This window comes from Schistocerca americana, chromosome 2, assembly GCF_021461395.2.
Source record: "Schistocerca americana isolate TAMUIC-IGC-003095 chromosome 2, iqSchAmer2.1, whole genome shotgun sequence".
Classification (NCBI taxonomy): domain Eukaryota; kingdom Metazoa; phylum Arthropoda; class Insecta; order Orthoptera; family Acrididae; genus Schistocerca; species Schistocerca americana.
The window spans coordinates 88631020-88649524 of record NC_060120.1 but is presented as its reverse complement, the minus strand read 5'-3'; the positions used below and the strand labels follow the sequence as shown (position 1 = coordinate 88649524).

Below are 18505 nucleotides of genomic sequence, written 5' to 3'. Positions count from 1 at the left end.
GTGCTGGGTTTTGTTGGGTTGTGTTGGGTTGTGTTGTGTTGGGTTGGGTTGTTTGGGGGAAGAGATCAAACATCGGATTAGGAAAGGATGGAGAAGGAAGTCGGCAGTGTCCTTTTAAAGGAACCATCCCGGCATTTGCCTGGAGGGATTTAGGGAAATCACGGAAAACATAAATCAGGATGGCCGGACGCGGGAGTATTTCAAAGGGTATTTTAACACCAGAAATTGTTAAACTGCAATATGCCTGATTTGTTGCAAGAGACAGTGTTTATTCTGTTACAGTTTAGTTAAGGCTATGATGTCGTTCTTTAAAAGCGGATTGGACATTGGTCTGGAGTTATTCTAAATTATTAACGCTTGTCCAGAAACTTCTACGCATTATTGTAATAGATAACAAATGTCACCTGTAGTTTAAATATCTATACTTACGAATAAATAGAAAACAAACTCCACTTCCCAAGCCCATGTCTCCTCTGTCTCAAAGACGAGCATATGCAATACACATTTCACTTTTATTGCTAATTTATAATACGGTATTAAAAATTACGCTGTAGTCTTACACATTTTCAGTAGTAAACTCTTAAACTGCTATGCATTTCATTAATACGAAGGTGAAGTTTCTTAATGTTGTTCCTTCCGCTGCAAATAACAATAATAGTAAAAACTATGTAACTCAGCAGTATACTACCGTCTCACGTGATTCGGACCTTTGTTAAGGGAACTCAGCGAGAACCAAACAAGAAGTCATGAGACACCGACTCCCAGATGATATATTTCACCAAGAAATGTAAAGAAGTTGAACAACTTACCATCTTCATAAGTCGTGTTATCATGATCATCAGCTAGTTGGATCACTTGGTGATGTGAAATCTTTGATTCGGCGTGCCACATTATATCCCAGCAGATTATTCCACTTTTGCCTACCTTGAGCCCCCTATTGACAGTTCGATCCAGCTTTCTTAAGACACTGGTCCAGCTGTCCAGTGGTCTTCCCCTTGGTCGTCTTCGATAAATTTGGCTCAACCTACGACTTGTTCCGACCAACTGCTATGTTTTCTTCGAGCGATATGACCAGCCCACTGCCTTTTCGGTGTATTTCCTTCTGCCATTATGTCACTGACCGCTTTTGTCTGCCTCGTATCGGTTGCTTTCTTTCTGTCTTCCTTTGTGTAGCCCAACACTGATCTTCCAATTCTTCTTCGGATTGCTGTTAGTTTTTTAACAATGAATTCATTTAATATCCGTTTCTCTTAGCCATATATTATTACTGCCAGTATACATTGGTCAAGAACTGCCTTCTTCAGCTCAGCTGACATGTCAGACTTCAACTGAACAGCATCTTCCACACACTTACCATCCTAATTTAACATGTGGAATTATTTTTGGTTTTAGATCTCCTTTCATATTTACAAGCTGGCCCAGATAGACATATCTTCTGACTCTTCGCAGGTACGTATACCAAATAGATATATTTTGGTCCGGTGTGCAGTCATTTATCATGATATTGTTTTCATCAGACTTACTTTTTAGACGAGCTTTAGAGCTGACTAATTGAAGCTCACTACAGTTTTTGAGGACTTACTATAGTGTCTGAAAATAGAACCAAATCATTACTTTATCTAAACTCATTCCCAGAATTTGGGTTCCCTTTATCTACCAACCGAGTTTAAACATGTAGAACTACTGCTATTAGTTTTCGAGGTACAGAGCTACTCTGTTTCAGACACTCTTCAACAGGTAAATGCATTGGTTTCTGGAACAACACTGACAAACGCTATGGAGAGTTTTTTGTACATTATGAAAGACGTTAATACAAGCGTGTTCTATTCCTTGTTCCGTATCAGCCTCCAACACGGTTGGGCGACTGAATTGTATACCTGTTCAAAATCTATAAAATCAATGCAAAGAGGTAGATGCTACTCATTTATTATACTAACTGTTTCGTGAGAAGTGAGCATATCTCCTTATCTCCGTTCTATTTTTTTTCCTTGGTAAATAATTTCTCTGGAAGGAATAATCCGAATAGATTATTAGTTAGTGGTATAGTTTGTCGAATGTCGTGTTATGATCTTGGTTTTTCGACCTCGTTTTACTGCAGTCGCAGTTACACAAGTTGTACAGGTTAAACACCATCCTTTGAGACTTTAGTGAATGTATTATTTAGATTAAATACGTTTCTCTTAATTTTAAAGCATCTTTAATAGTCACTGTAACAATATGGTTTTTTCTTCAAATTTTGTTTGTTGGGCCGGCCGGTGTGGCCGAGCGGTTCTAGGCGCTACAGTGTGAAACCACTCGACCGCTACGGTCGCAGGTTCGAAACCTGCCTCGGCCATGGATGTGCGTGATGTCCTTAGGTTAGTTAAGTTTAAGTAGTCCCATAGTGCTCAGAGCCATTTGAACGATTTTTGTTTGTCAGGATGATGAACATCTTTTATGTTTTAAGTTACTACTGTAAACCGTATTAATTATTATTTTTGCTCATGGCTTTTGTTGCTTATGTCACTCTTAGTGTTCTTCTGCACATATGTGGTAGCCCTTTGCTCACAGCACCTTCACACAAATGAATTAATGTTTTTGTGTTGTGAAGAACCACGGTCATCTCTCCAGTTCAGGTTCAATACGTTGCTGTTGCGGGATGCGTTCGTCATTCGTTTGTTTTTGTTGAAAAATATTGTGTGTGATTGTGGGTGTGTGGGGGTAGGATGGGTGTGGGTGTGTGCGGTGCTGTGGGGGTGTGTGTGGGTATCACGTCCATATTTCATATTCGTAAATTGTCTGGAAGGTGACACTGACGTACCCAATATTCTGCTGTTTGCTAACTCCATGCCCCCTTTGCGATATTTTGTACTTAGAGCAGACCAGCACATCCTTTGAAATAAGGCATAACGAACACAAAAAGGAGTGGATATAAGGCTACAGCCATTCAACATTTGCACAACACCTCCGGCAAGAAAACTACCACCCTATAACAACAGGAAAAACACATGAAAGTAGTTAAGTTCCGTAACAAGAAACATGTCTTTACCATTCAAGGAACTACTGAAAAACATAAAACAGTAATACGGTAGTAACACATATGAAATGACCAGACATACGCAGCAAGTAAAAGTCAGACTAATAAAACATGTTGTAGATAAAGGACTAATACATTACGCATTACAAACTAACATCACAGACAGGGCAGTAAGCCCACTTTACACCACCTACCACTGTACCGCAGTAAAACAACAATATACACGCATTTACACGCATTCTGCGAGAGTGTTGGCAACCTCTGGGCTAGGGACGCGCAGAAGACTGCTGTGGATCTAGCCAGTCAGCGACCAGTCGGTTTACACATTCCATAATGTGTGAACTTCCATCACATTTGAGCGTTTCTTTTACGTGCACCAAACTAAGATTTACTGATATCTACGATATTCTATGACTTTTCTCATAATGGTTGAAACACCTAGACGGCGCCAGGTGTTTCAAAATAGTCAGGGGACCTCGTTTTTAAAGTGTAGTCGTTCTCCAACAGTAAAGCACTTTCAGGCGCATCGGTCTGTGAGGATGACACGGGGCAGGAACACGCTGCAACACCCTGTGGAGAAACCGGTGTACGAGCCGACAGAATGCAAATGCAAATGTGTGTGAATTCATAAGGGACCAAACTGTTTAGGTCATCAGTCCCTAGTCTTACTTGCACTTAAACTAATTTAAGCTAAGAATAAGACACACACACACACACACACACACACACACACACACACACACACGTGCTATCTGGGCATTCTCGGAAGGAACATACGTACCAAAGCGGTTAACAGGAATCGACAATTTCAATCAAGATTATTTACATCGAGAGGATTTAGAGTTTTATGAGAAAGGATATTACCCCATACAAGTGAAATTGATGACGAGTATGAGAGAGGCTAACGGGTTCGATGGAGGTGAAAGGTGAGTGAGGACAATATCGAAAACACAAGTGACATTTTAATAAATTAAATATAATAAAATGTGGAGATTTTTTTATGAAGCGGGGAGATATTGCAGCCGATCGGATGATGTTCCCAAAAGGAGAGCATGAGGATATAAAAGAAGAGTCACACGTAATATTCGGAAAAAAGTTAAGTAAGTCAAAAGTGCATTAAAATTTTTCCTTTACAAAAAGCAGAGCAGCGAGGAGAGTTGAAGGTTAAAGTAGAATAAGCCGAGTGCGAATGGGGCTAAAATGCATCGTTTAATTACAATAAAGCGTTAACTACGTTATGTGGCATTCTTTATGGCTAAGCATCACACGTCTGCATTAAAATTATTCCTTTACAAAAAGCAGAGCAGCGAGGAGAGTTGAAGGTTAAAGTAGAATAAGCCGAGTGCGAATGGGGCCAAAATGCATCGTTTAATAACAATAAAGCGTTAACTACGTTATGTGGCATTCTTTATGGCTAAGCTTCACACGTCCGCCTCCTCCCATTTCGACTGACTTAGCTGACTTTGCTTGACTGACGCTTCGCTGACGCTTGCAGAAAACCACCTTATAAAGAGAGAGAATGAACAAAAAGACAGCGAGAAACACGACTAACTCATTCAAACAGCCCTGTGACACACAGAAAATTTAGACTAAACGAAGGTTCCACCGAGATTCGAACTCGGATCGCTGGATTCAGAGTCCAGAGTGCTAACCGTTACACCATGGAACCAGACACGAGCATGGGACGCGTAAATACATTTAGCAGTATACTGACGTACTTCAGACACTTCCTACTTGCATTTTTTAACCTAATTGACACGATCGAGCATTATAAAACTTAATCTGGGCAATGTTTGCAGTTGCAGCCGATGACTGCATTTCCTGTGCGTCTATATGGGCGCGCTGAGTAGCAGTGTGTGGAAACGAAAGACAGGGACGGACGTAAAGCAATCAGAACGAACAAGAAAGCATGCAGAGCCTCTGGTAGCTCAGTTGGTAGAGCGGTGGACTGTAGTGGAGGATTCACAGTTATCCATAGGTCGCTGGTTCAAATCCGGCCCAGAGGACTGTTTTTCTAATCTCAGGAGCAAATAGGCTCCAGAGCATGCCCACTCGGTCAGAACCTCCCTATGTTTTAAACCTATTTTAAAGGAAATTCATTTGCTCAGCTAGTAATAGCTAGTTGATAATCATGGGAGTCTTAGCCTTCGTAGGATAATGATATTTCTTCGAATTATCGTAAAATTGCTTGCTCTTACAGGCATCACTCGTTTAATGTGCTATATAGGTCACATCGTCGCACCAATATTCAGCCGTTTCATAGACGTCTCGTTTTTAACACAAACGTAGAAACTAAATCCCTGAGCCTATCGCTGATACTTCCTCGGCGAGAAACGCTTATTACAGAAAATTTAGACTAAACGAAGGTTCCACCGAGATTCGAACTCGGATCGCTGGATTCAGAGTCCAGAGTGCTAACCGTTACACCATGGAACCAGACACGAGCATGGGACGCGTAAATACATTTAGCAGTATACTGACGTACTTCAGACACTTCCTACTTGCATTTTTTAACCTAATTGACACGATCGAGCATTATAAAACTTAATCTGGGCAATGTTTGCAGTTGCAGCCGATGACTGCATTTCCTGTGCGTCTATATGGGCGCGCTGAGTAGCAGTGTGTGGAAACGAAAGACAGGGACGGACGTAAAGCAATCAGAACGAACAAGAAAGCATGCAGAGCCTCTGGTAGCTCAGTTGGTAGAGCGGTGGACTGTAGTGGAGGATTCACAGTTATCCATAGGTCGCTGGTTCAAATCCGGCCCAGAGGACTGTTTTTCTAATCTCAGGAGCAAATAGGCTCCAGAGCATGCCCACTCGGTCAGAACCTCCCTATGTTTTAAACCTATTTTAAAGGAAATTCATTTGCTCAGCTAGTAATAGCTAGTTGATAATCATGGGAGTCTTAGCCTTCGTAGGATAATGATATTTCTTCGAATTATCGTAAAATTGCTTGCTCTTACAGGCATCACTCGTTTAATGTGCTATATAGGTCACATCGTCGCACCAATATTCAGCCGTTTCATAGACGTCTCGTTTTTAACACAAACGTAGAAACTAAATCCCTGAGCCTATCGCTGATACTTCCTCGGCGAGAAACGCTTATTACAGAAAATTTAGACTAAACGAAGGTTCCACCGAGATTCGAACTCGGATCGCTGGATTCAGAGTCCAGAGTGCTAACCGTTACACCATGGAACCAGACACGAGCATGGGACGCGTAAATACATTTAGCAGTATACTGACGTACTTCAGACACTTCCTACTTGCATTTTTTAACCTAATTGACACGATCGAGCATTATAAAACTTAATCTGGGCAATGTTTGCAGTTGCAGCCGATGACTGCATTTCCTGTGCGTCTATATGGGCGCGCTGAGTAGCAGTGTGTGGAAACGAAAGACAGGGACGGACGTAAAGCAATCAGAACGAACAAGAAAGCATGCAGAGCCTCTGGTAGCTCAGTTGGTAGAGCGGTGGACTGTAGTGGAGGATTCACAGTTATCCATAGGTCGCTGGTTCAAATCCGGCCCAGAGGACTGTTTTTCTAATCTCAGGAGCAAATAGGCTCCAGAGCATGCCCACTCGGTCAGAACCTCCCTATGTTTTAAACCTATTTTAAAGGAAATTCATTTGCTCAGCTAGTAATAGCTAGTTGATAATCATGGGAGTCTTAGCCTTCGTAGGATAATGATATTTCTTCGAATTATCGTAAAATTGCTTGCTCTTACAGGCATCACTCGTTTAATGTGCTATATAGGTCACATCGTCGCACCAATATTCAGCCGTTTCATAGACGTCTCGTTTTTAACACAAACGTAGAAACTAAATCCCTGAGCCTATCGCTGATACTTCCTCGGCGAGAAACGCTTATTACAGAAAATTTAGACTAAACGAAGGTTCCACCGAGATTCGAACTCGGATCGCTGGATTCAGAGTCCAGAGTGCTAACCGTTACACCATGGAACCAGACACGAGCATGGGACGCGTAAATACATTTAGCAGTATACTGACGTACTTCAGACACTTCCTACTTGCATTTTTTAACCTAATTGACACGATCGAGCATTATAAAACTTAATCTGGGCAATGTTTGCAGTTGCAGCCGATGACTGCATTTCCTGTGCGTCTATATGGGCGCGCTGAGTAGCAGTGTGTGGAAACGAAAGACAGGGACGGACGTAAAGCAATCAGAACGAACAAGAAAGCATGCAGAGCCTCTGGTAGCTCAGTTGGTAGAGCGGTGGACTGTAGTGGAGGATTCACAGTTATCCATAGGTCGCTGGTTCAAATCCGGCCCAGAGGACTGTTTTTCTAATCTCAGGAGCAAATAGGCTCCAGAGCATGCCCACTCGGTCAGAACCTCCCTATGTTTTAAACCTATTTTAAAGGAAATTCATTTGCTCAGCTAGTAATAGCTAGTTGATAATCATGGGAGTCTTAGCCTTCGTAGGATAATGATATTTCTTCGAATTATCGTAAAATTGCTTGCTCTTACAGGCATCACTCGTTTAATGTGCTATATAGGTCACATCGTCGCACCAATATTCAGCCGTTTCATAGACGTCTCGTTTTTAACACAAACGTAGAAACTAAATCCCTGAGCCTATCGCTGATACTTCCTCGGCGAGAAACGCTTATTACAGAAAATTTAGACTAAACGAAGGTTCCACCGAGATTCGAACTCGGATCGCTGGATTCAGAGTCCAGAGTGCTAACCGTTACACCATGGAACCAGACACGAGCATGGGACGCGTAAATACATTTAGCAGTATACTGACGTACTTCAGACACTTCCTACTTGCATTTTTTAACCTAATTGACACGATCGAGCATTATAAAACTTAATCTGGGCAATGTTTGCAGTTGCAGCCGATGACTGCATTTCCTGTGCGTCTATATGGGCGCGCTGAGTAGCAGTGTGTGGAAACGAAAGACAGGGACGGACGTAAAGCAATCAGAACGAACAAGAAAGCATGCAGAGCCTCTGGTAGCTCAGTTGGTAGAGCGGTGGACTGTAGTGGAGGATTCACAGTTATCCATAGGTCGCTGGTTCAAATCCGGCCCAGAGGACTGTTTTTCTAATCTCAGGAGCAAATAGGCTCCAGAGCATGCCCACTCGGTCAGAACCTCCCTATGTTTTAAACCTATTTTAAAGGAAATTCATTTGCTCAGCTAGTAATAGCTAGTTGATAATCATGGGAGTCTTAGCCTTCGTAGGATAATGATATTTCTTCGAATTATCGTAAAATTGCTTGCTCTTACAGGCATCACTCGTTTAATGTGCTATATAGGTCACATCGTCGCACCAATATTCAGCCGTTTCATAGACGTCTCGTTTTTAACACAAACGTAGAAACTAAATCCCTGAGCCTATCGCTGATACTTCCTCGGCGAGAAACGCTTATTACAGAAAATTTAGACTAAACGAAGGTTCCACCGAGATTCGAACTCGGATCGCTGGATTCAGAGTCCAGAGTGCTAACCGTTACACCATGGAACCAGACACGAGCATGGGACGCGTAAATACATTTAGCAGTATACTGACGTACTTCAGACACTTCCTACTTGCATTTTTTAACCTAATTGACACGATCGAGCATTATAAAACTTAATCTGGGCAATGTTTGCAGTTGCAGCCGATGACTGCATTTCCTGTGCGTCTATATGGGCGCGCTGAGTAGCAGTGTGTGGAAACGAAAGACAGGGACGGACGTAAAGCAATCAGAACGAACAAGAAAGCATGCAGAGCCTCTGGTAGCTCAGTTGGTAGAGCGGTGGACTGTAGTGGAGGATTCACAGTTATCCATAGGTCGCTGGTTCAAATCCGGCCCAGAGGACTGTTTTTCTAATCTCAGGAGCAAATAGGCTCCAGAGCATGCCCACTCGGTCAGAACCTCCCTATGTTTTAAACCTATTTTAAAGGAAATTCATTTGCTCAGCTAGTAATAGCTAGTTGATAATCATGGGAGTCTTAGCCTTCGTAGGATAATGATATTTCTTCGAATTATCGTAAAATTGCTTGCTCTTACAGGCATCACTCGTTTAATGTGCTATATAGGTCACATCGTCGCACCAATATTCAGCCGTTTCATAGACGTCTCGTTTTTAACACAAACGTAGAAACTAAATCCCTGAGCCTATCGCTGATACTTCCTCGGCGAGAAACGCTTATTACAGAAAATTTAGACTAAACGAAGGTTCCACCGAGATTCGAACTCGGATCGCTGGATTCAGAGTCCAGAGTGCTAACCGTTACACCATGGAACCAGACACGAGCATGGGACGCGTAAATACATTTAGCAGTATACTGACGTACTTCAGACACTTCCTACTTGCATTTTTTAACCTAATTGACACGATCGAGCATTATAAAACTTAATCTGGGCAATGTTTGCAGTTGCAGCCGATGACTGCATTTCCTGTGCGTCTATATGGGCGCGCTGAGTAGCAGTGTGTGGAAACGAAAGACAGGGACGGACGTAAAGCAATCAGAACGAACAAGAAAGCATGCAGAGCCTCTGGTAGCTCAGTTGGTAGAGCGGTGGACTGTAGTGGAGGATTCACAGTTATCCATAGGTCGCTGGTTCAAATCCGGCCCAGAGGACTGTTTTTCTAATCTCAGGAGCAAATAGGCTCCAGAGCATGCCCACTCGGTCAGAACCTCCCTATGTTTTAAACCTATTTTAAAGGAAATTCATTTGCTCAGCTAGTAATAGCTAGTTGATAATCATGGGAGTCTTAGCCTTCGTAGGATAATGATATTTCTTCGAATTATCGTAAAATTGCTTGCTCTTACAGGCATCACTCGTTTAATGTGCTATATAGGTCACATCGTCGCACCAATATTCAGCCGTTTCATAGACGTCTCGTTTTTAACACAAACGTAGAAACTAAATCCCTGAGCCTATCGCTGATACTTCCTCGGCGAGAAACGCTTATTACAGAAAATTTAGACTAAACGAAGGTTCCACCGAGATTCGAACTCGGATCGCTGGATTCAGAGTCCAGAGTGCTAACCGTTACACCATGGAACCAGACACGAGCATGGGACGCGTAAATACATTTAGCAGTATACTGACGTACTTCAGACACTTCCTACTTGCATTTTTTAACCTAATTGACACGATCGAGCATTATAAAACTTAATCTGGGCAATGTTTGCAGTTGCAGCCGATGACTGCATTTCCTGTGCGTCTATATGGGCGCGCTGAGTAGCAGTGTGTGGAAACGAAAGACAGGGACGGACGTAAAGCAATCAGAACGAACAAGAAAGCATGCAGAGCCTCTGGTAGCTCAGTTGGTAGAGCGGTGGACTGTAGTGGAGGATTCACAGTTATCCATAGGTCGCTGGTTCAAATCCGGCCCAGAGGACTGTTTTTCTAATCTCAGGAGCAAATAGGCTCCAGAGCATGCCCACTCGGTCAGAACCTCCCTATGTTTTAAACCTATTTTAAAGGAAATTCATTTGCTCAGCTAGTAATAGCTAGTTGATAATCATGGGAGTCTTAGCCTTCGTAGGATAATGATATTTCTTCGAATTATCGTAAAATTGCTTGCTCTTACAGGCATCACTCGTTTAATGTGCTATATAGGTCACATCGTCGCACCAATATTCAGCCGTTTCATAGACGTCTCGTTTTTAACACAAACGTAGAAACTAAATCCCTGAGCCTATCGCTGATACTTCCTCGGCGAGAAACGCTTATTACAGAAAATTTAGACTAAACGAAGGTTCCACCGAGATTCGAACTCGGATCGCTGGATTCAGAGTCCAGAGTGCTAACCGTTACACCATGGAACCAGACACGAGCATGGGACGCGTAAATACATTTAGCAGTATACTGACGTACTTCAGACACTTCCTACTTGCATTTTTTAACCTAATTGACACGATCGAGCATTATAAAACTTAATCTGGGCAATGTTTGCAGTTGCAGCCGATGACTGCATTTCCTGTGCGTCTATATGGGCGCGCTGAGTAGCAGTGTGTGGAAACGAAAGACAGGGACGGACGTAAAGCAATCAGAACGAACAAGAAAGCATGCAGAGCCTCTGGTAGCTCAGTTGGTAGAGCGGTGGACTGTAGTGGAGGATTCACAGTTATCCATAGGTCGCTGGTTCAAATCCGGCCCAGAGGACTGTTTTTCTAATCTCAGGAGCAAATAGGCTCCAGAGCATGCCCACTCGGTCAGAACCTCCCTATGTTTTAAACCTATTTTAAAGGAAATTCATTTGCTCAGCTAGTAATAGCTAGTTGATAATCATGGGAGTCTTAGCCTTCGTAGGATAATGATATTTCTTCGAATTATCGTAAAATTGCTTGCTCTTACAGGCATCACTCGTTTAATGTGCTATATAGGTCACATCGTCGCACCAATATTCAGCCGTTTCATAGACGTCTCGTTTTTAACACAAACGTAGAAACTAAATCCCTGAGCCTATCGCTGATACTTCCTCGGCGAGAAACGCTTATTACAGAAAATTTAGACTAAACGAAGGTTCCACCGAGATTCGAACTCGGATCGCTGGATTCAGAGTCCAGAGTGCTAACCGTTACACCATGGAACCAGACACGAGCATGGGACGCGTAAATACATTTAGCAGTATACTGACGTACTTCAGACACTTCCTACTTGCATTTTTTAACCTAATTGACACGATCGAGCATTATAAAACTTAATCTGGGCAATGTTTGCAGTTGCAGCCGATGACTGCATTTCCTGTGCGTCTATATGGGCGCGCTGAGTAGCAGTGTGTGGAAACGAAAGACAGGGACGGACGTAAAGCAATCAGAACGAACAAGAAAGCATGCAGAGCCTCTGGTAGCTCAGTTGGTAGAGCGGTGGACTGTAGTGGAGGATTCACAGTTATCCATAGGTCGCTGGTTCAAATCCGGCCCAGAGGACTGTTTTTCTAATCTCAGGAGCAAATAGGCTCCAGAGCATGCCCACTCGGTCAGAACCTCCCTATGTTTTAAACCTATTTTAAAGGAAATTCATTTGCTCAGCTAGTAATAGCTAGTTGATAATCATGGGAGTCTTAGCCTTCGTAGGATAATGATATTTCTTCGAATTATCGTAAAATTGCTTGCTCTTACAGGCATCACTCGTTTAATGTGCTATATAGGTCACATCGTCGCACCAATATTCAGCCGTTTCATAGACGTCTCGTTTTTAACACAAACGTAGAAACTAAATCCCTGAGCCTATCGCTGATACTTCCTCGGCGAGAAACGCTTATTACAGAAAATTTAGACTAAACGAAGGTTCCACCGAGATTCGAACTCGGATCGCTGGATTCAGAGTCCAGAGTGCTAACCGTTACACCATGGAACCAGACACGAGCATGGGACGCGTAAATACATTTAGCAGTATACTGACGTACTTCAGACACTTCCTACTTGCATTTTTTAACCTAATTGACACGATCGAGCATTATAAAACTTAATCTGGGCAATGTTTGCAGTTGCAGCCGATGACTGCATTTCCTGTGCGTCTATATGGGCGCGCTGAGTAGCAGTGTGTGGAAACGAAAGACAGGGACGGACGTAAAGCAATCAGAACGAACAAGAAAGCATGCAGAGCCTCTGGTAGCTCAGTTGGTAGAGCGGTGGACTGTAGTGGAGGATTCACAGTTATCCATAGGTCGCTGGTTCAAATCCGGCCCAGAGGACTGTTTTTCTAATCTCAGGAGCAAATAGGCTCCAGAGCATGCCCACTCGGTCAGAACCTCCCTATGTTTTAAACCTATTTTAAAGGAAATTCATTTGCTCAGCTAGTAATAGCTAGTTGATAATCATGGGAGTCTTAGCCTTCGTAGGATAATGATATTTCTTCGAATTATCGTAAAATTGCTTGCTCTTACAGGCATCACTCGTTTAATGTGCTATATAGGTCACATCGTCGCACCAATATTCAGCCGTTTCATAGACGTCTCGTTTTTAACACAAACGTAGAAACTAAATCCCTGAGCCTATCGCTGATACTTCCTCGGCGAGAAACGCTTATTACAGAAAATTTAGACTAAACGAAGGTTCCACCGAGATTCGAACTCGGATCGCTGGATTCAGAGTCCAGAGTGCTAACCGTTACACCATGGAACCAGACACGAGCATGGGACGCGTAAATACATTTAGCAGTATACTGACGTACTTCAGACACTTCCTACTTGCATTTTTTAACCTAATTGACACGATCGAGCATTATAAAACTTAATCTGGGCAATGTTTGCAGTTGCAGCCGATGACTGCATTTCCTGTGCGTCTATATGGGCGCGCTGAGTAGCAGTGTGTGGAAACGAAAGACAGGGACGGACGTAAAGCAATCAGAACGAACAAGAAAGCATGCAGAGCCTCTGGTAGCTCAGTTGGTAGAGCGGTGGACTGTAGTGGAGGATTCACAGTTATCCATAGGTCGCTGGTTCAAATCCGGCCCAGAGGACTGTTTTTCTAATCTCAGGAGCAAATAGGCTCCAGAGCATGCCCACTCGGTCAGAACCTCCCTATGTTTTAAACCTATTTTAAAGGAAATTCATTTGCTCAGCTAGTAATAGCTAGTTGATAATCATGGGAGTCTTAGCCTTCGTAGGATAATGATATTTCTTCGAATTATCGTAAAATTGCTTGCTCTTACAGGCATCACTCGTTTAATGTGCTATATAGGTCACATCGTCGCACCAATATTCAGCCGTTTCATAGACGTCTCGTTTTTAACACAAACGTAGAAACTAAATCCCTGAGCCTATCGCTGATACTTCCTCGGCGAGAAACGCTTATTACAGAAAATTTAGACTAAACGAAGGTTCCACCGAGATTCGAACTCGGATCGCTGGATTCAGAGTCCAGAGTGCTAACCGTTACACCATGGAACCAGACACGAGCATGGGACGCGTAAATACATTTAGCAGTATACTGACGTACTTCAGACACTTCCTACTTGCATTTTTTAACCTAATTGACACGATCGAGCATTATAAAACTTAATCTGGGCAATGTTTGCAGTTGCAGCCGATGACTGCATTTCCTGTGCGTCTATATGGGCGCGCTGAGTAGCAGTGTGTGGAAACGAAAGACAGGGACGGACGTAAAGCAATCAGAACGAACAAGAAAGCATGCAGAGCCTCTGGTAGCTCAGTTGGTAGAGCGGTGGACTGTAGTGGAGGATTCACAGTTATCCATAGGTCGCTGGTTCAAATCCGGCCCAGAGGACTGTTTTTCTAATCTCAGGAGCAAATAGGCTCCAGAGCATGCCCACTCGGTCAGAACCTCCCTATGTTTTAAACCTATTTTAAAGGAAATTCATTTGCTCAGCTAGTAATAGCTAGTTGATAATCATGGGAGTCTTAGCCTTCGTAGGATAATGATATTTCTTCGAATTATCGTAAAATTGCTTGCTCTTACAGGCATCACTCGTTTAATGTGCTATATAGGTCACATCGTCGCACCAATATTCAGCCGTTTCATAGACGTCTCGTTTTTAACACAAACGTAGAAACTAAATCCCTGAGCCTATCGCTGATACTTCCTCGGCGAGAAACGCTTATTACAGAAAATTTAGACTAAACGAAGGTTCCACCGAGATTCGAACTCGGATCGCTGGATTCAGAGTCCAGAGTGCTAACCGTTACACCATGGAACCAGACACGAGCATGGGACGCGTAAATACATTTAGCAGTATACTGACGTACTTCAGACACTTCCTACTTGCATTTTTTAACCTAATTGACACGATCGAGCATTATAAAACTTAATCTGGGCAATGTTTGCAGTTGCAGCCGATGACTGCATTTCCTGTGCGTCTATATGGGCGCGCTGAGTAGCAGTGTGTGGAAACGAAAGACAGGGACGGACGTAAAGCAATCAGAACGAACAAGAAAGCATGCAGAGCCTCTGGTAGCTCAGTTGGTAGAGCGGTGGACTGTAGTGGAGGATTCACAGTTATCCATAGGTCGCTGGTTCAAATCCGGCCCAGAGGACTGTTTTTCTAATCTCAGGAGCAAATAGGCTCCAGAGCATGCCCACTCGGTCAGAACCTCCCTATGTTTTAAACCTATTTTAAAGGAAATTCATTTGCTCAGCTAGTAATAGCTAGTTGATAATCATGGGAGTCTTAGCCTTCGTAGGATAATGATATTTCTTCGAATTATCGTAAAATTGCTTGCTCTTACAGGCATCACTCGTTTAATGTGCTATATAGGTCACATCGTCGCACCAATATTCAGCCGTTTCATAGACGTCTCGTTTTTAACACAAACGTAGAAACTAAATCCCTGAGCCTATCGCTGATACTTCCTCGGCGAGAAACGCTTATTACAGAAAATTTAGACTAAACGAAGGTTCCACCGAGATTCGAACTCGGATCGCTGGATTCAGAGTCCAGAGTGCTAACCGTTACACCATGGAACCAGACACGAGCATGGGACGCGTAAATACATTTAGCAGTATACTGACGTACTTCAGACACTTCCTACTTGCATTTTTTAACCTAATTGACACGATCGAGCATTATAAAACTTAATCTGGGCAATGTTTGCAGTTGCAGCCGATGACTGCATTTCCTGTGCGTCTATATGGGCGCGCTGAGTAGCAGTGTGTGGAAACGAAAGACAGGGACGGACGTAAAGCAATCAGAACGAACAAGAAAGCATGCAGAGCCTCTGGTAGCTCAGTTGGTAGAGCGGTGGACTGTAGTGGAGGATTCACAGTTATCCATAGGTCGCTGGTTCAAATCCGGCCCAGAGGACTGTTTTTTCTAATCTCAGGAGCAAATAGGCTCCAGAGCATGCCCACTCGGTCAGAACCTCCCTATGTTTTAAACCTATTTTAAAGGAAATTCATTTGCTCAGCTAGTAATAGCTAGTTGATAATCATGGGAGTCTTAGCCTTCGTAGGATAATGATATTTCTTCGAATTATCGTAAAATTGCTTGCTCTTACAGGCATCACTCGTTTAATGTGCTATATAGGTCACATCGTCGCACCAATATTCAGCCGTTTCATAGACGTCTCGTTTTTAACACAAACGTAGAAACTAAATCCCTGAGCCTATCGCTGATACTTCCTCGGCGAGAAACGCTTATTACAGAAAATTTAGACTAAACGAAGGTTCCACCGAGATTCGAACTCGGATCGCTGGATTCAGAGTCCAGAGTGCTAACCGTTACACCATGGAACCAGACACGAGCATGGGACGCGTAAATACATTTAGCAGTATACTGACGTACTTCAGACACTTCCTACTTGCATTTTTTAACCTAATTGACACGATCGAGCATTATAAAACTTAATCTGGGCAATGTTTGCAGTTGCAGCCGATGACTGCATTTCCTGTGCGTCTATATGGGCGCGCTGAGTAGCAGTGTGTGGAAAACGAAAGACAGGGACGGACGTAAAGCAATCAGAACGAACAAGAAAGCATGCAGAGCCTCTGGTAGCTCAGTTGGTAGAGCGGTGGACTGTAGTGGAGGATTCACAGTTATCCATAGGTCGCTGGTTCAAATCCGGCCCAGAGGACTGTTTTTCTAATCTCAGGAGCAAATAGGCTCCAGAGCATGCCCACTCGGTCAGAACCTCCCTATGTTTTAAACCTATTTTAAAGGAAATTCATTTGCTCAGCTAGTAATAGCTAGTTGATAATCATGGGAGTCTTAGCCTTCGTAGGATAATGATATTTCTTCGAATTATCGTAAAATTGCTTGCTCTTACAGGCATCACTCGTTTAATGTGCTATATAGGTCACATCGTCGCACCAATATTCAGCCGTTTCATAGACGTCTCGTTTTTAACACAAACGTAGAAACTAAATCCCTGAGCCTATCGCTGATACTTCCTCGGCGAGAAACGCTTATTACAGAAAATTTAGACTAAACGAAGGTTCCACCGAGATTCGAACTCGGATCGCTGGATTCAGAGTCCAGAGTGCTAACCGTTACACCATGGAACCAGACACGAGCATGGGACGCGTAAATACATTTAGCAGTATACTGACGTACTTCAGACACTTCCTACTTGCATTTTTTAACCTAATTGACACGATCGAGCATTATAAAACTTAATCTGGGCAATGTTTGCAGTTGCAGCCGATGACTGCATTTCCTGTGCGTCTATATGGGCGCGCTGAGTAGCAGTGTGTGGAAACGAAAGACAGGGACGGACGTAAAGCAATCAGAACGAACAAGAAAGCATGCAGAGCCTCTGGTAGCTCAGTTGGTAGAGCGGTGGACTGTAGTGGAGGATTCACAGTTATCCATAGGTCGCTGGTTCAAATCCGGCCCAGAGGACTGTTTTTCTAATCTCAGGAGCAAATAGGCTCCAGAGCATGCCCACTCGGTCAGAACCTCCCTATGTTTTAAACCTATTTTAAAGGAAATTCATTTGCTCAGCTAGTAATAGCTAGTTGATAATCATGGGAGTCTTAGCCTTCGTAGGATAATGATATTTCTTCGAATTATCGTAAAATTGCTTGCTCTTACAGGCATCACTCGTTTAATGTGCTATATAGGTCACATCGTCGCACCAATATTCAGCCGTTTCATAGACGTCTCGTTTTTAACACAAACGTAGAAACTAAATCCCTGAGCCTATCGCTGATACTTCCTCGGCGAGAAACGCTTATTACAGAAAATTTAGACTAAACGAAGGTTCCACCGAGATTCGAACTCGGATCGCTGGATTCAGAGTCCAGAGTGCTAACCGTTACACCATGGAACCAGACACGAGCATGGGACGCGTAAATACATTTAGCAGTATACTGACGTACTTCAGACACTTCCTACTTGCATTTTTTAACCTAATTGACACGATCGAGCATTATAAAACTTAATCTGGGCAATGTTTGCAGTTGCAGCCGATGACTGCATTTCCTGTGCGTCTATATGGGCGCGCTGAGTAGCAGTGTGTGGAAACGAAAGACAGGGACGGACGTAAAGCAATCAGAACGAACAAGAAAGCATGCAGAGCCTCTGGTAGCTCAGTTGGTAGAGCGGTGGACTGTAGTGGAGGATTCACAGTTATCCATAGGTCGCTGGTTCAAATCCGGCCCAGAGGACTGTTTTTCTAATCTCAGGAGCAAATAGGCTCCAGAGCATGCCCACTCGGTCAGAACCTCCCTATGTTTTAAACCTATTTTAAAGGAAATTCATTTGCTCAGCTAGTAATAGCTAGTTGATAATCATGGGAGTCTTAGCCTTCGTAGGATAATGATATTTCTTCGAATTATCGTAAAATTGCTTGCTCTTACAGGCATCACTCGTTTAATGTGCTATATAGGTCACATCGTCGCACCAATATTCAGCCGTTTCATAGACGTCTCGTTTTTAACACAAACGTAGAAACTAAATCCCTGAGCCTATCGCTGATACTTCCTCGGCGAGAAACGCTTATTACAGAAAATTTAGACTAAACGAAGGTTCCACCGAGATTCGAACTCGGATCGCTGGATTCAGAGTCCAGAGTGCTAACCGTTACACCATGGAACCAGACACGAGCAT

At 43.1% G+C, this 18505-nt stretch overlaps 37 non-coding genes across 37 annotated transcripts; 18 read left to right on the top strand and 19 right to left on the bottom strand.

The window, feature by feature from the left end:
* Positions 1-4613: 4613 nt before the first annotated feature.
* On the bottom strand, positions 4614-4685 carry Trnaq-cug. The gene has a single exon. It is a non-coding gene; the product is annotated as a tRNA-Gln (tRNA).
* A 248-nt stretch (positions 4686-4933) lies between these two features.
* Trnay-gua lies at positions 4934-5022 on the top strand. The gene is given in 2 exon segments: positions 4934-4970; positions 4987-5022. It is a non-coding gene; the product is annotated as a tRNA-Tyr (tRNA).
* Positions 5023-5380: 358 nt separating this feature from the next.
* On the bottom strand, positions 5381-5452 carry Trnaq-cug. Its single transcript has one exon. It is a non-coding gene; the product is annotated as a tRNA-Gln (tRNA).
* A 248-nt stretch (positions 5453-5700) lies between these two features.
* Positions 5701-5789, top strand: Trnay-gua. Its single transcript is given in 2 exon segments — positions 5701-5737; positions 5754-5789. It is a non-coding gene; the product is annotated as a tRNA-Tyr (tRNA).
* A 358-nt stretch (positions 5790-6147) lies between these two features.
* Trnaq-cug lies at positions 6148-6219 on the bottom strand. The gene has a single exon. It is a non-coding gene; the product is annotated as a tRNA-Gln (tRNA).
* A 248-nt stretch (positions 6220-6467) lies between these two features.
* Trnay-gua lies at positions 6468-6556 on the top strand. Its single transcript is given in 2 exon segments — positions 6468-6504; positions 6521-6556. It is a non-coding gene; the product is annotated as a tRNA-Tyr (tRNA).
* A 358-nt stretch (positions 6557-6914) lies between these two features.
* Positions 6915-6986, bottom strand: Trnaq-cug. Its single transcript has one exon. It is a non-coding gene; the product is annotated as a tRNA-Gln (tRNA).
* A 248-nt stretch (positions 6987-7234) lies between these two features.
* Trnay-gua lies at positions 7235-7323 on the top strand. The gene is given in 2 exon segments: positions 7235-7271; positions 7288-7323. It is a non-coding gene; the product is annotated as a tRNA-Tyr (tRNA).
* Positions 7324-7681: 358 nt separating this feature from the next.
* Positions 7682-7753, bottom strand: Trnaq-cug. Its single transcript has one exon. It is a non-coding gene; the product is annotated as a tRNA-Gln (tRNA).
* Positions 7754-8001: 248 nt separating this feature from the next.
* Trnay-gua lies at positions 8002-8090 on the top strand. Its single transcript is given in 2 exon segments — positions 8002-8038; positions 8055-8090. It is a non-coding gene; the product is annotated as a tRNA-Tyr (tRNA).
* A 358-nt stretch (positions 8091-8448) lies between these two features.
* On the bottom strand, positions 8449-8520 carry Trnaq-cug. The gene has a single exon. It is a non-coding gene; the product is annotated as a tRNA-Gln (tRNA).
* Positions 8521-8768: 248 nt separating this feature from the next.
* Positions 8769-8857, top strand: Trnay-gua. Its single transcript is given in 2 exon segments — positions 8769-8805; positions 8822-8857. It is a non-coding gene; the product is annotated as a tRNA-Tyr (tRNA).
* Positions 8858-9215: 358 nt separating this feature from the next.
* On the bottom strand, positions 9216-9287 carry Trnaq-cug. The gene has a single exon. It is a non-coding gene; the product is annotated as a tRNA-Gln (tRNA).
* A 248-nt stretch (positions 9288-9535) lies between these two features.
* On the top strand, positions 9536-9624 carry Trnay-gua. Its single transcript is given in 2 exon segments — positions 9536-9572; positions 9589-9624. It is a non-coding gene; the product is annotated as a tRNA-Tyr (tRNA).
* Positions 9625-9982: 358 nt separating this feature from the next.
* Positions 9983-10054, bottom strand: Trnaq-cug. Its single transcript has one exon. It is a non-coding gene; the product is annotated as a tRNA-Gln (tRNA).
* Positions 10055-10302: 248 nt separating this feature from the next.
* On the top strand, positions 10303-10391 carry Trnay-gua. The gene is given in 2 exon segments: positions 10303-10339; positions 10356-10391. It is a non-coding gene; the product is annotated as a tRNA-Tyr (tRNA).
* Positions 10392-10749: 358 nt separating this feature from the next.
* Trnaq-cug lies at positions 10750-10821 on the bottom strand. The gene has a single exon. It is a non-coding gene; the product is annotated as a tRNA-Gln (tRNA).
* A 248-nt stretch (positions 10822-11069) lies between these two features.
* On the top strand, positions 11070-11158 carry Trnay-gua. Its single transcript is given in 2 exon segments — positions 11070-11106; positions 11123-11158. It is a non-coding gene; the product is annotated as a tRNA-Tyr (tRNA).
* Positions 11159-11516: 358 nt separating this feature from the next.
* Trnaq-cug lies at positions 11517-11588 on the bottom strand. Its single transcript has one exon. It is a non-coding gene; the product is annotated as a tRNA-Gln (tRNA).
* A 248-nt stretch (positions 11589-11836) lies between these two features.
* Trnay-gua lies at positions 11837-11925 on the top strand. Its single transcript is given in 2 exon segments — positions 11837-11873; positions 11890-11925. It is a non-coding gene; the product is annotated as a tRNA-Tyr (tRNA).
* Positions 11926-12283: 358 nt separating this feature from the next.
* Trnaq-cug lies at positions 12284-12355 on the bottom strand. The gene has a single exon. It is a non-coding gene; the product is annotated as a tRNA-Gln (tRNA).
* Positions 12356-12603: 248 nt separating this feature from the next.
* On the top strand, positions 12604-12692 carry Trnay-gua. Its single transcript is given in 2 exon segments — positions 12604-12640; positions 12657-12692. It is a non-coding gene; the product is annotated as a tRNA-Tyr (tRNA).
* A 358-nt stretch (positions 12693-13050) lies between these two features.
* Positions 13051-13122, bottom strand: Trnaq-cug. The gene has a single exon. It is a non-coding gene; the product is annotated as a tRNA-Gln (tRNA).
* A 248-nt stretch (positions 13123-13370) lies between these two features.
* Trnay-gua lies at positions 13371-13459 on the top strand. The gene is given in 2 exon segments: positions 13371-13407; positions 13424-13459. It is a non-coding gene; the product is annotated as a tRNA-Tyr (tRNA).
* A 358-nt stretch (positions 13460-13817) lies between these two features.
* Positions 13818-13889, bottom strand: Trnaq-cug. Its single transcript has one exon. It is a non-coding gene; the product is annotated as a tRNA-Gln (tRNA).
* Positions 13890-14137: 248 nt separating this feature from the next.
* On the top strand, positions 14138-14226 carry Trnay-gua. The gene is given in 2 exon segments: positions 14138-14174; positions 14191-14226. It is a non-coding gene; the product is annotated as a tRNA-Tyr (tRNA).
* Positions 14227-14584: 358 nt separating this feature from the next.
* Positions 14585-14656, bottom strand: Trnaq-cug. The gene has a single exon. It is a non-coding gene; the product is annotated as a tRNA-Gln (tRNA).
* Positions 14657-14904: 248 nt separating this feature from the next.
* On the top strand, positions 14905-14993 carry Trnay-gua. Its single transcript is given in 2 exon segments — positions 14905-14941; positions 14958-14993. It is a non-coding gene; the product is annotated as a tRNA-Tyr (tRNA).
* Positions 14994-15351: 358 nt separating this feature from the next.
* Trnaq-cug lies at positions 15352-15423 on the bottom strand. The gene has a single exon. It is a non-coding gene; the product is annotated as a tRNA-Gln (tRNA).
* Positions 15424-15671: 248 nt separating this feature from the next.
* On the top strand, positions 15672-15760 carry Trnay-gua. The gene is given in 2 exon segments: positions 15672-15708; positions 15725-15760. It is a non-coding gene; the product is annotated as a tRNA-Tyr (tRNA).
* A 359-nt stretch (positions 15761-16119) lies between these two features.
* Positions 16120-16191, bottom strand: Trnaq-cug. The gene has a single exon. It is a non-coding gene; the product is annotated as a tRNA-Gln (tRNA).
* A 249-nt stretch (positions 16192-16440) lies between these two features.
* Positions 16441-16529, top strand: Trnay-gua. Its single transcript is given in 2 exon segments — positions 16441-16477; positions 16494-16529. It is a non-coding gene; the product is annotated as a tRNA-Tyr (tRNA).
* A 358-nt stretch (positions 16530-16887) lies between these two features.
* On the bottom strand, positions 16888-16959 carry Trnaq-cug. The gene has a single exon. It is a non-coding gene; the product is annotated as a tRNA-Gln (tRNA).
* Positions 16960-17207: 248 nt separating this feature from the next.
* Positions 17208-17296, top strand: Trnay-gua. The gene is given in 2 exon segments: positions 17208-17244; positions 17261-17296. It is a non-coding gene; the product is annotated as a tRNA-Tyr (tRNA).
* Positions 17297-17654: 358 nt separating this feature from the next.
* Positions 17655-17726, bottom strand: Trnaq-cug. The gene has a single exon. It is a non-coding gene; the product is annotated as a tRNA-Gln (tRNA).
* Positions 17727-17974: 248 nt separating this feature from the next.
* Trnay-gua lies at positions 17975-18063 on the top strand. The gene is given in 2 exon segments: positions 17975-18011; positions 18028-18063. It is a non-coding gene; the product is annotated as a tRNA-Tyr (tRNA).
* A 358-nt stretch (positions 18064-18421) lies between these two features.
* Trnaq-cug lies at positions 18422-18493 on the bottom strand. Its single transcript has one exon. It is a non-coding gene; the product is annotated as a tRNA-Gln (tRNA).
* Between the last annotated feature and the right edge of the window lie 12 nt (positions 18494-18505).